Consider the following 16,400-nt stretch of genomic DNA (forward strand, 5'->3'; position numbering starts at 1 on the left):
TCAGCCTTAATTTTTGTAAAAAGATAAAAATTGATAGGAGTAACTGTTTTCGAGATATAAGCAAGAAACTGTTGCCTTAATTAAGCGCTTGCATATAAACAAATTTAGTAATATTAGTATTATTATTATTAATGTTATTGTTATTAATATGACGACTAAAAACGACTCTCAAGACTTTGGTGACTTTTATGTCTTCTCCCTTTTCCTCTACTAATGTGTTAGTCTTAATTAATTTAGTTTAATTTCGGATTTTCAAACATTTTATTTTAAAGCAAATTTTTGTTAAATATTATTTATATCCAACTCCATAACTCGTTTATGCTTGGTCCTACAAGATAAATGTAAATAACTATTTTGTTGGAAATTTTATCAGCTTTAATTTTGGAAAAAAGATAAAATTTGATAGGAGTAACTGTTTTCGAGATATAAGCAAAAAACCAATAAGAAAACTGTAACTGTTACTGAACAAAAATGTAATTCAGTTTTCAATGTTTGAGGCGAAGACGAAAATGTAGCATTTAAAAACGACTCTGAAGACTTCAGTGACTTTTATGTCACCTTCTTTTTCTTCTAATAAAGTACTGGACCCAATAAATTAAGTGTATTTTAAATCACAAGACATTTTCTGTTAAAGCACTTTTTTTTTAAATATTAATTATTTTCAAACTTATATCTCGCTTATGGTTAGTCCTACATGAAAAATGCAAATAAACATTTTGTAGGAAATTTTATCAGCTTAAATTTTAGTAAAAATATAAAAATTGATAGGAGTAACTGTTTTCGAGATATAAGCATGAAACTGTTACCTTAATTAAGCGCTTGCATATAAGCAAATTTAGTAATATTAGTATTATTATTATTAATGTTATTGTTATTAATATGACGACTAAAAACGACTCTCAAGACTTTGGTGACTTTTATGTCTTCTCCTTTTTCCTCTACTAAAGTGTTAGTCTTAATTAATTTAGTTTAATTTCGGTTTTTTAAACATTTTATTTTAAAGCAAATTTTTGTTAAAGATTATTTATATCCAACTCTATAACTCGCTTATGGTTGGTCCTACAAAAAAAATGCGAATAACTATTTTGTAGAAAATTTTATCAGCTTTAATTTTGAAAGGAAGATAAAAATTGATAGGAGTAACTGTTTTCGAGATATAAGCAAAAAACCAATAAGAAAACTGTAACTGTTACTGAACAAAAATGTAATTCAGTTTTCAATGTTTGAGACAAAGACGAAAATGCAGCATTTAAAATTGACTCTGAAGACTTCAGTGACCTTTCTGTCACCTCCTTTTTCTTCTAATAAAGTATTGGACATAATAAATTAAGTGTATTTTAAATCACAAGACATTTTCTGTTAAAGCACATTTTTTTTTAAATATTAATTATTTTCAAACTTATATCTCGCTTATGGTTGTCCTACATGAAAAATGCAAATAACTATTTTGTAGGAAATTTTATCAGCTTTAATTTTAGTGAAAAGATAAAAATTGATAGGAGTAACTGTTTTCGAGATATAAGCAAGAAACCAAAAAACTGTTACCTTAATTAAGGGCTTGCATATAAGCAAATTTAGTACTAAAAACAACTCTGAAGACTTTGGTGACTTTTATGTCACCTCCTTTTTCTTCTAATAAAGTATTGAACCCATTAAATTAAGTGTATTTTAAATCACAAGACATTTTCTGTTAAAGCACTTTTTTTTAATATTAATTATTTTCAAACTTATATTTCGCTTATGGTTAGTTCTACATAAAAAATGCAAATAACTATTTTGTAGGAAATTTTATCAGCTTTAATTTTAGTAAAAAGATAAAAATTGATAGGAGTAACTGTTTTCGAGATATAAGCATGAAACTGTTACCTTAATTAAGCGCTTGCATATAAGCAAATTTAGTAATATTAGTATTATTATTATTAATGTTATTGTTATTAATATGACGACTAAAAACGACTCTCAAGACTTTGGTGACATTTATGTCTTCTCCTTTTTCCTCTACTAAAGTGTTAGTCTATTATTATTATTATTATTATTATTATTATTATTATTATTATTATTATTATTATTATTATTATTAGTTTTATTATTATTATTATTTTTATTATTATTATTATTATTATTAACTTTTGTATAGTAAATGTTTTTATACCAGTTTTAAAATGAGTTATTAATTTTAGCCAATTTCTTGCCTTAAAACTATCAAATGGCTTAGATTGCCTAAAAACACAGATCACACATGATCTTTTGCATAGAAATGAGAAAAGCTCATATAACACAAATTAAGCTTCATTTTTGCTTAGAAAACTAAGCTTACTTTTATTACTACTATTATTATTATTTTTATTATTATTATTATTTATTATTATTATTATTATTATTATTATTATTATTATTATCATTATTATTATTATTATTATTATTATTATTATTATTATTAATATTATTATTATTATTATTATTAAAAACCGATTATAACTTTTGTATAGTAAATGTTTTTATACCAGTTTTAAAATGAGTTATTAATTTTAGACAATTTTTTGCCTAAAAAAACAGATCACAGATGATCTCTTGCATAGAAATGAGTATGACGACTAAAGACAACTCTAAGACTATAGTGACTTTTATGTCTCCTCCTTTTTCCTCTACTAAAGTGTTAGACACAATTAATTTAGTTTAATTTCAGTTTTTCAAACATTTTATTTTAAAGCAAATTTTTGTTAAATATTAAAAACTATAAAATGGCTTAGGTTGCCTAAAAACACAGATCACACATGATCTTTTGCATAGAAATGAGAAAACGCTCATGTAACACACAAAATAAGCTCCATTTTTCCTTATTAAAAGTATTATTATTATTATTACTTATGTTACTATTACTATTATTATTATTATTATTATTATTATTATTATTATTATTATTATTATTATTATTATTATTATTATTATTATTATTATTATTACTATTATTATTATTATTATTATTATTATTATTATTATTATTATTAATATTATTATTATTAAAAACCGATTATAACTTTTGTATAGTAAATGTTTTTATACCAGTTTTAAAATGAGTTATTAATTTTAGACAATTTCTTGCCTAAAAACACAGATCACAGATGATCTCTTGCATAGAAATGAGAAAACGCTCAGATAACACAAAATAAGCATCATTTTTGCTTAGAAAAACTAAGCTTTAATTTAGAAAGAAATTCATTATTATAAGTATTATTATCATTATTATTATTATTATTATTATTATTATTATTATTATTATTATTATTATTATTATTATTATTATTATTATTATTATTATTATTATTATTATTATTATTATTATTATTATTATCATTATTATTATTATTATTATTATTAACTTTTGTATAGTAAATGTTTTTATACCAGTTTTAAAATGAGTTATTAATTTTATTCAATTTCTTGCCTAAAAACACAGATCACAGATGATCTCTTGCATAGAAATGAGAAAACGCTCATATAACACACAAAATAAGCTTCATTTTTGCTTAGAAAACTAAGCTTACTTTTATTACTATTATTATTATTATTACTATTATTATTATTATTATTATTATTATTATTATTATTATTATTATTAACTTTTGTATAGTAAATGTTTTTATACCAGTTTTAAAATGAGTTATTAATTTTAGACAATTTCTTGCCTAAAAACACAGATCACAGATGATCTCTTGCATAGAAATGAGAAAACGCTCATATAACACACAAAATAAGCTTCATTTTTGCTTAGAAAACTAAGCTTACTTTTATTACTATTATTATTTTCATTATTATTATTATTATTACTATTATTAATATTATTATTATTATTATTATTATTATTGTTATTATTATTATTAAAAACATATTAAACAGACAGAAAACGTCGTATTCTGACACAAAAAAACGAATTACGTTATAGACTTGACGAGAACGGCGTATCTCGGACTCTTATAGGACTCTTATAGGGTCAAAAAGTATCAGTGTGGATTAAAACAAATTATTTTTGTTGAGTCTCAGTCTGAATTGTTTATCAGTTCAAACAAAAACGGCTTATTTTAGACGATCTTTTGCTTTGAACAAGAAAACTTACGTCGAACAGACTAAAAAGGTATTAATCTGGCATAAAAGAGCAATTTATGTATCACTTTGAATAAAGGCAGCTAATCCTATTCGTTTCATTGCTTAAAATAGACAAAATTGTTAATAAATCTAACAAAAACGCTGTATTCTAGCACAAAATACTAATTACATTATAGTTTCGACGAGAATAGCTTATTTGAAATGATTCTATGCTTCCAAACGAGTAAATTTTTATTAAACAGATGCCAAACATCATTTTTTGTCCTATAAAGACATTTTATATTGCAGTTTGTATTAAAACAAAATATTTTCGTTGATTCTTTGTTAGAAGCAGCAAACCTAACATTAAAGAATCTGAAAACTTTGTATTCGGACACAAACCACCGAATTTTGTATCAGTTTAGACAAAAACGGTTGATTTTCGACAATATTTTGCTTTGAACAAGAAAACTTATATCAAACTGACTAAAAACGTCTTATTTTAGCACAAAACAAAAGATTTGCGTTATAGTCTTAACGAGAGCTGTTAATTTCAAACGGTTCTATGCTTTGAAACGAGTAAACTTTCACTGTACAGCGGAAAAACATCTTATTTCGCCTTTTAAAAACGATTCATGCCACAATTTGGATAAAAACCAATTATTTTCGTTAATTCATTGTTACAAACATGAAACCTTACATCAAAGTAACTGAAAACCCTTTATTCAGGCACAGAAATTCGAATTACGTTTCAGTCTGGACAAAAACTGCTTACTTTAGACGATCCTTTGTTTTAAATACAAAAACTTACATTAAAAAGAATAAATACGTCTTATTCTGGCTGAAAACTGCAAATTATATATTACTCTAGATAAAAGCAATTTATCCTGATTACTCCTTTCCTTAGAATAGAGTAAACTTGTATAAAACTTAATGAAAACTTTAAATTTCGTCTCAAAGAAATAATTTACGTTATAGTTTTGACCAGCACTGTTTATTTCAAACGATTTTATGATTCGAAACTAATGAACTTTTATGGGGCAGATGCAAAACCACATATTACCATATAAAGCGTTGTTTTAAAGCAAATTATTACCTTTTGCAACAAGAAATTTCACGTCAAAGAAACTGAAAACATCGTATCCATGCACAAATATCGAATTACGTATCAGTTTAGGCAAATACAGCTTATTTTAAACGATTCCTTGCGATAAACAAGAAAAATTTTATCAAACATATTGAAAATGTCTTATTCTCGAAAATAAGAGCAAATTATGTATCAGTTTTAACAAAAGCGGATTACTCTGTTTGATTCTATGCTTAGAGTAGAATAAACTACTATAAAACGTAATGAAAACTCTATATTCAAGCTCAAAAGAACAAATTACGTTATAGTTTTGACAAAAAAAATTATTTCGGACGACTACATATTTCGAAGTAAGCAAACTTTAATTGAACAAGTGCAAAAGCTAATACTTTGCTTTAAAATAACGATTTATATGGTAATATGGTATTTTGCATCTGTCCTATAAAAGTTTACTCGTTTCGCTCCATTGAATCATTCGAAATAAATTATTTTGACACAACAACAACGAAAATAATTTGTTTTTGTTTAAACTGTAACATAAGTCGTTTTTATAAAACGAACTAAGACGTTTGGCATCTGTTTAGTGAAAGTTTTCTCGTTTGGGGGCATAAAATCGTTTGAAATTAAGAGTTCACAGTTTGGATTAAAACCAATGATTTTCGTTTATTCATTGTTACAAACAAGAAACCTTACATCAAAGAAACTGAAAACCTCTTATTCAGGCCCAGAAAATCAAATTACGTTTCAGTCTGGACACAAATTGCTTATTTTAGACGATTCTTTCTTTTGAACACGAAAACTTACATTAAAAAGATTAAAAACGTCTTATTCTGGCTCAAAACTGCAAATTATGTATTACTTTGGATAAAAGCAGTTTATCCTGATTACTCCTTTGCTTAGAATAGAGCAAACTTGTATAAAACTTAATGTAAACTTTAAATTTCGTCTCAAAGATATAATTTACGTTTAGTTTTGACCAGAACTGTTAATTTCAAACGATTTTATGCCCCAAACGAGAAAACTTTCACTAAACAGATGCCAAACGTCTTAGTTCGTTTTATATAAACGACATGTTACAGTTTAAACAAATAATTATTTTCGTTGTTGTGTCAAAATAATTTATTTCGAATGATTCAATGGAGCGAAACGAGTAAACTTTTATAGTACAGATGCAAAATACCATATTACCACATAAATCGTTATTTTAAAGCAAAGTATTAGCTTTTGCACTTGTTCAATTTTTTTTTCTCAAAACTATAACGTAATTTGTTCTTTTGAGCTTGAATATAAAGTTTTCATTACGTTTTATAGTAGTTTACTCTACTCTAAGCATAGAATCAAACAGAGTAATCCGCTTTTGTTAAAACTGATACATAATTTGCTCTTATTTTCAAGAATAAGACATTTTCAATATGTTTGATAAAATTTTTCTTGTTTATAGCAAGGAATCGTTTAAAATAAGCTGTATTTGCCTAAACTGATACGTAATTCGATATTTGTGCATGGATACGATGTTTTCAGTTTCTTTGACGTGAAATTTCTTGTTGCAAAAGGTAATAATTTGCTTTAAAACAACGCTTTATATGGTAATATGTGGCTTTGCATCTGCCCCATAAAAGTTCATTAGTTTCGAATCATAAAATCGTTTGAAATAAACAGTGCTGGTCAAAACTATAACGTAAATTATTTCTTTGAGACAAAATTTAAAGTTTTTATTAAGTTTTATACAAGTTTACTCTATTCTAAGTAAAGGAGTAATCAGGATAAATTGCTTTTATCTAGAGTAATATATAATTTGCAGTTTTCAGCCAGAATAAGACGTTCTTAAACTTTTTAATGTAAGTTTTTGTATTCAAAACAAAGGATCGTCTAAAGTAAGCAGTTTTTGTCCAGACTGAAACGTAATTCGAATTTCTGTGCCTAAATAAGAAGTTTTCAGTTTCTTTGATGTAAGGTTTCTTGTTTGTAACAATGAATTAACAAAAATAAATGGTTTTTATCCAAACTGTGGCATGAATCAGCTTTAAGACTATAACGCAAATCTTTTGTTTTGTGCTAAAATAAGACGTTTTTAGTCAGTTTGATATAAGTTTTCTTGTTCAAAGCAAAATATTGTCGAAAATCAACCGTTTTTGTCTAAACTGATACAAAATTCGGTGGTTTGTGTCCGAATACAAAGTTTTCAGATACTTTAATGTTAGGTTTGCTGCTTCTAACAAAGAATCAACGAAAATATTTTGTTTTAATACAAACTACAATATAAAATGTCTTTATAGGACAAAACATGATGTTTGGCATCTGTTTAATAAAAATTTACTCGTTTGGAAGCATAGAATCATTCCAAATAAGCTATTCTCGTCGAAACTATAATGTAATTAGTATTTTGTGCTAGAATACAGCGTTTTTGTTAGATTTATTAACAGTTTTGTCTATTTTAAGCAATGAAACGAATAGGATTAGCTGCCTTTATCCAAAGTGATACATAAATTGCTCTTTTAGGCCAGATTAATACGTTTTTAGTCTGTTCGATGTAAGTTTTCTTGTTCAAAGCAAAAGATCGTCTAAAATAAGCCGTTTTTGTTAAACTGATAAACAATTCAGACTGAGACTCAACAAAAATAATTTGTTTTAATCCAAACTGATACTTTTTCACCTTATAAGAGTCCTATAAGTGTCCGAGATACGCCGTTCTCGGCAAGTCTATAACGTAATTCGTTTTTTTGTGACAGAATACGACGTTTTCTGTCTGTTTAATATAAGTTTTTAATTATAATAATAATAACAATAATAATAATAATAATAATAATAATAATAATAATAATAATAATAATAATTTCTAAGCAAAAATGAAGCTTATTTTGTGTGTTATATGAGCGTTTTCTCATTTCTATGCAAGAGACCATCTGTGATCTGTGTTTTTAGGCAAGAAATTGAATAAAATTAACAACTCATTTTAAAACTGGTATAAAAACATTTACTATACAAAAGTTAATAATAATAATAATAATAATAATAATAATAATAATAATAATAATAATAATAATAATAGTAATAATAATAATAATAGTAATAAAAGTAAGCTTAGTTTTCTATGCAAAAATGAAGCTTATTTTGTGTGTTATATGAGCGTTTACTCATTTCTATGCAAGAAATAATCTGTGATCTGTGTTTTTAGGCAAGAAATTGAATAAAATTAATAACTCATTTTAAAACTGGTATAAAAACATTTACTATACAAAAGTTAATAATAATAATAATAATAATAATAATAATAATAATAATAATAGTAATAATAATAATAATAGTAATAAAAGTAAGCTTAGTTTTCTAAGCAAAAATGATGCTTATTTTGTGTTATCTGAGCGTTTTCTCATTTCTATGCAAGAGATCATCTGTGATCTGTGTTTTTAGACAAGAAATTGTCTAAAATTAATAACTCATTTTAAAACTGGTATAAAAACATTTACTATACAAAAGTTATAATCGGTTTTTAATAATAATTATATTAATAATAATAATAATAATAATAATAATAATAATAATAATAGTAATAATAATAATAAAAATAATAGTAATAATAATAATAATAATAATAATAATAATAATAATAATAATAATAATAGTAATAGTAACATAAGTAATAATAATAATAATACTTTTAATAAGGAAAAATGGAGCTTATTTTGTGTGTTACATGAGCGTTTTCTCATTTCTATGCAAAAGATCATGTGTGATCTGTGTTTTTAGGCAATCTAAGCCATTTTATAGTTTTTTATATTTAACAAATATTTGCTTTAAAATAAAATGTTTGAAAAACTGAAATTAAACTAAATTAATTGTGTCTAACACTTTAGTAGAGGAAAAAGAAGAAGACATAAAAGTCACTAAAGGTTTCAGAGTCGTCTTTAATCGTCATATTAATAACAATAACATTAATAATAATAATACTAATAGTACTAAATTTGCTTATATGCAAAAACTTAATTAAGTTAACAGTTTTTTGGTTTCTTGCTTATATCTCGAAAACAGTTACTACTATCAATTTTTATCTTTTTACTAAAATTAAAGCTGATAAAATTTCCTACAAAATAGTAATTTGCATTTTTCATGTAGGACTAACCATAAGCGAGATATAAGTTTGAAAATAACTAATATTTAAAAAAAAGTGCTTTAACAGAAAATGTTTTGTGATTTAAAATACACTTAATTTATTGGGTCCAATACTTTATTAGAAGAAAATGGAGGTGACATAAAAGTCACTGAAGTCTTCAGAGTCGATTTTAAATGCTGCATTTTCGTCTTCGTCTCAAACATTGAAAACTGAATTACATTTTTGTTCAGTAACAGTTACAGTTTTCTTATTGGTTTTTTGCTTATATCTCGAAAACTGTTACTCCTATCAATTTTTATCTTTATTTCAAAATTAAAGCTGATAAAATTTCCTACAAAATCGTTATTTGCATTTTTCATGTAGGACCAACCATAAGCGAGTTATAGAGTTGGATATAAATAATCTTTAACAAAAATTTGCTTTAAAATAAAATGTTTGAAAAACCGATATTAAACTAAATTAATTGGGTCTAACACTTTAGTAGAGGAAAAAGGAGAAGACATAAAGTCACCAAAATCTTCAGAGTTGTTTTTAGTACTAAATTAGCTTATATGCAAGCGCTTTATTAAGTTAACAGTTTTTTGGTTTCTTGCTTATATCTCGAAAACAGTTACTACTATCAATTTTTATCTTTTTACTAAAATTAAAGCTGATAAAATTTCCTACAAAATAGTAATTTGCATTTTTCATGTAGGACTAACCATAAGCGAGATATAAGTTTGAAAATAACTAATATTTAAAAAAAAGTGTTTTAACAGCAAATGTCTTGGGATTTAAAATACACTTAATTTATTGGGTCCAATAGTTTATTAGAAGAAAAAAGAGGTGACATAAAAGTCACTGAAGTCTTCAGAGTCGATTTTAAATGCTGCATTTTCGTCTTCGTCTCAAACATTGAAAACTGAATTACATTTTTGTTCAGTAACAGTTACAGTTTTCTTATTGGTTTTTTGCTTATATCTCGAAAACTGTTACTCCTATCAATTTTTATCTTTATTTCAAAATTAAAGCTGATAAAATTTCCTACAAAATCGTTATTTGCATTTTTCATGTAGGACCAACCATAAGCGAGTTATAGAGTTGGATATAAATAATATTTAACAAAAATTTGCTTTAAAATAAAATGTTTGAAAAACTGAAATTAAACTAATTTAATTGGGTCTAACACTTTAGTAGAGGAAAAAGAAAAAGACATAAAAGTCACTAAAGGTTTCAGAGTCGTCTTTAGTCGTCATATTAATAACAATAACATTAATGATAATAATACTAATAGTACTAAATTTGCTTATATGCAAACGCTTAATTAAGGTAACAGTGTTTTGGTTTCTTGCTTATATCTCGAAAACAGTTACTCCTATCAGTTTTTATCTTTTACTAAAATTAAAGCTGATAAAATTTCCTACAAAATAGTAATTTGCATTTTTCATGTAGGACTAACCATAAGCGAGATATAAGTTTGAAAATAACTAATATTTAAAAAAAAGTGCTTTAACAGAAAATGTCTTGTGATTTAAAATACACTTAATTTATTGGGTCCAATAGTTTATTAGAAGAAAAAGGAGGTGACATAAAAGTCACTGAAGTCTTCAGAGTCGATTTTAAATGCTGCATTTTCGTCTTCGTCTCAAACATTGAAAACTGAATTACATTTTTGTTCAGTAACAGTTACAGTTTTCTTATTGGTTTTTTGCTTATATCTCGAAAACTGTTACTCCTATCAATTTTTATCTTTATTTTAAAATTAAAGCTGATAAAATTTCCTACAAAATCGTTATTTGCATTTTTCATGTTGGACCAACCATAAGCGAGTTATAGAGTTGGATATAAATAATATTTAACAAAAATTTGCTTTAAAATAAAATGTTTGAAAAACTGAAATTAAACTAGTTTAATTGTGTCTACCACTTTAGTAGAGGAAAAAGAAAAAGACATAAAAGTCACTAAAGGTTTCAGAGTCGTCTTTAGTCGTCATATTAATAACAATAACATTAATAATAATAATACTAATAGTACTAAATTTGCTTATATGCAAACGCTTAATTAAGGTAACAGTGTTTTGGTTTCTTGCTTATATCTCGAAAACAGTTACTCCTATCAATTTTTATCTTTCTACTAAAATTAAAGCTGATAAAATTTCCTACAAAATAGTTATTTGCATTTTTTTTGTAGGACCAAGCATAAGCGAGTTATAGAGATGGATATAAATAATATTTAACAAAAATTTGCTTTAAAATAAAATGTTTGAAATACTGAAATTAAACTAAATTAATTGTGTCTAACACTTTAGTAGAGGAAAAAGAAAAAGACATAAAAGTCACTAAAGGATTTAGAGTCGTCTTTAGTCGTCATATTAATAACAATAACATTAATAATAATAATACTAATAGTACTAAATTTGCTTATATGCAAGCGCTTAATTAAGGTAACAGTTTCTTGCTTATATCTCGAAAACAGTTACTCCTATCAATTTTTATCTTTTTACTAAAATTAAAGCTTATAAAATTTCCTACAAAATAGTTATTTGCATTTTTTATGTAGAACTAACCATAAGCGAGATATAAGTTTGAAAATAATTAATATTTAAAGAAAAAGTGCTTTAACAGAAAATGTCTTGTGATTTAAAATACACTTAATTTAATGGGTCCAATACTTTATTAGAAGAAAAAGGAGGTGACATAAAAGTCACCAAAGTTTTCAGAGTTGTTTTTAGTACTATATTTGCTTATATGTAAGCCCTTAATTAAGGTAACAGTTTTTTGGTTTCTTGCATATATCTCGAAAACAGTTACTCCTATCAATTTTTATCTTTTCACTAAAATTAAAGCTGATAAAATTTCCTACAAAATAGTTATTTGCATTTTTTATGTAGGACTAACCATAAGCGAGATATAAGTTTGTAAGTCGTCATATTAATAACAATAACATTAATAATAATAATACTAATATTACTAAATTTGCATATATGCAAGCGCTTAATTAAGATAACAGTTTCTTGCTTATATCTCGAAAACAGTTACTCCTATCAATTTTTATCTTTTCACTAAAATTAAAGCTGATAAAATTTCCTACAAAATAGTTATTTGCATTTTTTATGTAGGACTAACCATAAAACCATAAGCGAGATATAAGTTTGTAAATAATTAATATTTAAAAAAAAATTGCTTTAACAGAAAATATCTTGTGATTTAAAATACACTTAATTTAATGGGTCCAATACTTTATTAGAAGAAAAAGGAGGTGACATAAAAGTCACTGAAGTCTTCAGAGTCGTTTTTAAATGCTGCATTTTCGTCTTAGTCTCAAATATTGAAAACTGAATTACATTTTTGTTCAGTAACAGTTACTGTTTTCTTATTGGTTTTTTGCTTATATCTCGAAACCAGTTACTCCTATCAATTTTTACCTTTTTTTCAAAATTAAAGCTGATAAAATTTCCTACAAAATAGTTAATTGCATTTTTTTTGTAAGACCAACCATAAGCGAATTATAGAGACGACTAAAAACGACTCTCAAGACTTTGGTGACTTTTATGTTTTCTCCTTTTTCCTATACTAAAGTGTTAGACTCAATTTATTTAGTTTAATTTCGGTTTTTCAAACATTTTATTTTAAAGCAAATTTTTGTTAATGATTATTTATATCCAACACTATAACTCGCTTATGGTTGGTCTTACAAAAAAAATGCAAATAACTATTTTGTAGCAAATTTTATCAGCTTTAATTTTGAAAGAAAGATAAAAATTGATAAGAGTAATTGTTTTCGAGATATAAGCAAAAAACCAAAGTGAAAACTGTAACTGTTACTGAACAAAAATGTAATTCAGTTTTCAATGTTTGAGACGAAGACGAAAATGCAGCATTTAAAATCGACTCTGAAGACTTCAGTGACTTTTATGTCACCTCCTTTTTCTTCTAATAAACTATTGGACCCAATAAATTAAGTGTATTTTAAATCTAAAGACATTTTCTGTTAAAACACTTTTTTTTTAAATATTAATTATTTTCAAACTTATATCTCGCTTATGGTTAGTCCTACATGAAAAATGCAAATTACTATTTTGTAGGAAATTTTATCAGCTTTAATTTTAGTAAAAAGATAAAAATTGATAGGAGTAACTGCTTTTGAGATATAAGCAAGAAACCAAAAAACTGTTACCTTAATTAAGCGCTTGCATATAAGCAAATTTAGTACTAAAAACAACTCTGAAGACTTTGGTGACTTTATGTCTTCTCCTTTTTCCTCTACTAAAGTGTTAGACCCAATTAATTTAGTTTAATATCGGTTTTTCAAACATTTTATTTTAAAGCAAATTTTTGTTAAAGATTATTTATATCCAACTCTATAACTCGCTTATGGTTGGTTCTACAAGAAAAATGCAAATAACGATTTTGTAGGAAATTTTATCAGCTTTAATTTTGAAAGAAAGATAAAAATTGATAGGAGTAACAGTTTTTGAGATATAAGCAAAAAACCAACAAGAAAACTGTAACTGTTACTGAACAAAAATGTAATTCAGTTTTCAATGTTTGAGACGAAGACGAAAATGAAGCATTTAAAATCGACTCTGAAGACTTCAGTGACTTTTATGTCACTTCCTTTTTCTTCTAATAAAGTATTGGACCCAATAAATTAAGTGTATTTTAAATCACAAGACATTTTCTGTTAAAGCACTTTTTTTAAATATTAGTTATTTTCACACTTATATCTCGCTTATGGTTAGTCCTACATAAAAAATGCAAATTACTATTTTGGAGGAAATTTTATCAGCTTTAATTTTAGTAAAAAGATAAAAATTGATAGGAGTAACTGTTTTCGAGATATAAGCAAGAAACCAAAAAACTGTTAACTTAATTAAGCGTTTGCATATAAGCAAATTTAGTACTATTAGTATTATTATTATTAATGTTATTGTTATTAATATGACGATTAAAGACGACTCTGAAACCTTTAGTGACTTTTATGTCTTCATCTTTTTCCTCTACTAAAGTATTAGACACAATTAATTTAGTTTAATTTCAGTATTTCAAACATTTTTTTTATTTTTATTATTTATTATTTATATCCAACTCTATAACTCGCTTATGGTTGGTCCTACAAGAAAAATGCAAATAACTATTTTGTAGGAAGCTTTATCAGCTTTAATTTTAAAAGAAAGATAAAAATTGATAGGAGTAACTGTTTTCGAGATATAAGCAAAAAACCACTAAGAAAACTGTAACAGTTACTGAACAAAAATGTAATTCAGTTTTCAATGTTTGAGAGGAAGACGAAAATGCAGCATTTACAAACGACTCTAAAGACTTCAGTGACCTTTCTGTCACCTCTTTTTTCTTCTAATAAAGTATTGGACCCAATAAATTAAGTGTATTTTAAATCACAAGACATTTTCTGTTGAAGCACTTTTTTTTAAATTTTAATTATTTTCAAACTTATATCTCGCTTATGGTTAGTCCTACATTAAAAATGCAATTAACTGTTTTGTAGGAAATTTTATCAGCTTTAATTTTAGTAAAAAGATAAAAATTGATAGGAGTAACTGTTTTCGAGATATAAGCAAGAAACCAAAAAATTGTTACCTGAATTAAGCGTTTGCATGTAAGCAAATTTAGTACTATTAGTATTATGATTATTAATGTTATTGTTATTAATATGAAGACTAAAAACGACTCTCAAGACTTTGGTGACTTTTATGTTTTCTCCTTTTTCCTCTACTAAAGTGTTAGACTCAATTAATTTAGTTTAATTTCGGTTTTTCAAACATTTTATTTTAAAGCAAATTTTTGTTAAAGATTATTTATATCCAACTCTATAACTCGTTTATGCTTGGTCCTACATAAAAAATGCAAATAACTATTTTGTAGGAAATTTTATCAGCTTAAATTTTAGTAAAAAGATAAAAATTGATAGGAGTAACTGTTTTCGAGATATGAGCAAGAAACCAAAACACTGTTACCTTAATTAAGCGTTTGCATATAAGCAAATTTAGTACTATTAGTATTATTATTATTAATGTTATTGTTATTAATATGACGATTAAAGACAACTTTGAAACCTTTAGTGACTTTTATGTCTTCTTCTTTTTCCTCTACTAAAGTGTTAGACACAATTAAATTAGTTTAATTTCAGTTTTTCAAACATTTTATTTTAAAACAAATTTTTGTTAAATATTATTTATATCCAACTCTATAACTCGCTTATGGTTGGTCCTACAAGAAAAATGCAAATAACTATTTTGTAGGAAGCTTTATCAGCTTTAATTTTAAAAGAAAGATAAAAATTGATAGGAGTAACTGTTTTCGAGATATAAGCAAAAAACCAATAAGAAAACTGTGACTGTTACTGAACAAAAATGTAATTCAGTTTTCAATGTTTGAGACGAAGACGAAACTGCAGCATTTAAAAACGACTCTGAAAACTTCAGTGACTTTTATGTCACTTCCTTTTTCTTCTAATAAAGTATTGGACCCAATAAATTAAGTGTATTTTAAATCACAAGACATTTTCTGTTAAAGCACTTTTTTTTTAAATATTAATTATTTTCAATCATATATCTCGCTTATGGTTAGTCCTACATGAAAAATGCAAATAACTATTTTGTAGGAAATTTTATCAGCTTGAATTTTAGTAAAAAGATAAAAATTGATAGGAGTAACTGTTTTCGAGATATAAGCAAGAAACCAAAACACTGTTACCTTAATTAAGCGTTTGCATATAAGCAAATTTAGTACTATTAGTATTATTATTATTAATGTTATTGTTATTAATATGACAACTAAAGACAACTCTGAAACCTTTAGTGACTTTTATGTCTTTTTCTTTTTCCTCTACTAAAGTGTTAGACTCAATTAATTTAGTTTAATTTCGGTTTTTCAAACATTTTATTTTAAAGCAAATTTTTGTTAAATATTATTTATATCCAACTCTATAACTCGCTTATGGTTGGTCCTACAAAAAAATGCAAATAACTATTTTGTAGGAAATTTTATCAGCTTTAATTTTGAAAAAAAGATAAAAATTGATAGGAGTAACTGTTTTCGAGATATAAGCAAGAAACCAAAAAAATGTTACGTTAATTAAGCGTTTGCATATAAGCAAATTTAGTACTATTAGTATTATTAT

Source organism: Tribolium castaneum, chromosome 8 (genome assembly GCF_031307605.1).
Source record: "Tribolium castaneum strain GA2 chromosome 8, icTriCast1.1, whole genome shotgun sequence".
Classification (NCBI taxonomy): domain Eukaryota; kingdom Metazoa; phylum Arthropoda; class Insecta; order Coleoptera; family Tenebrionidae; genus Tribolium; species Tribolium castaneum.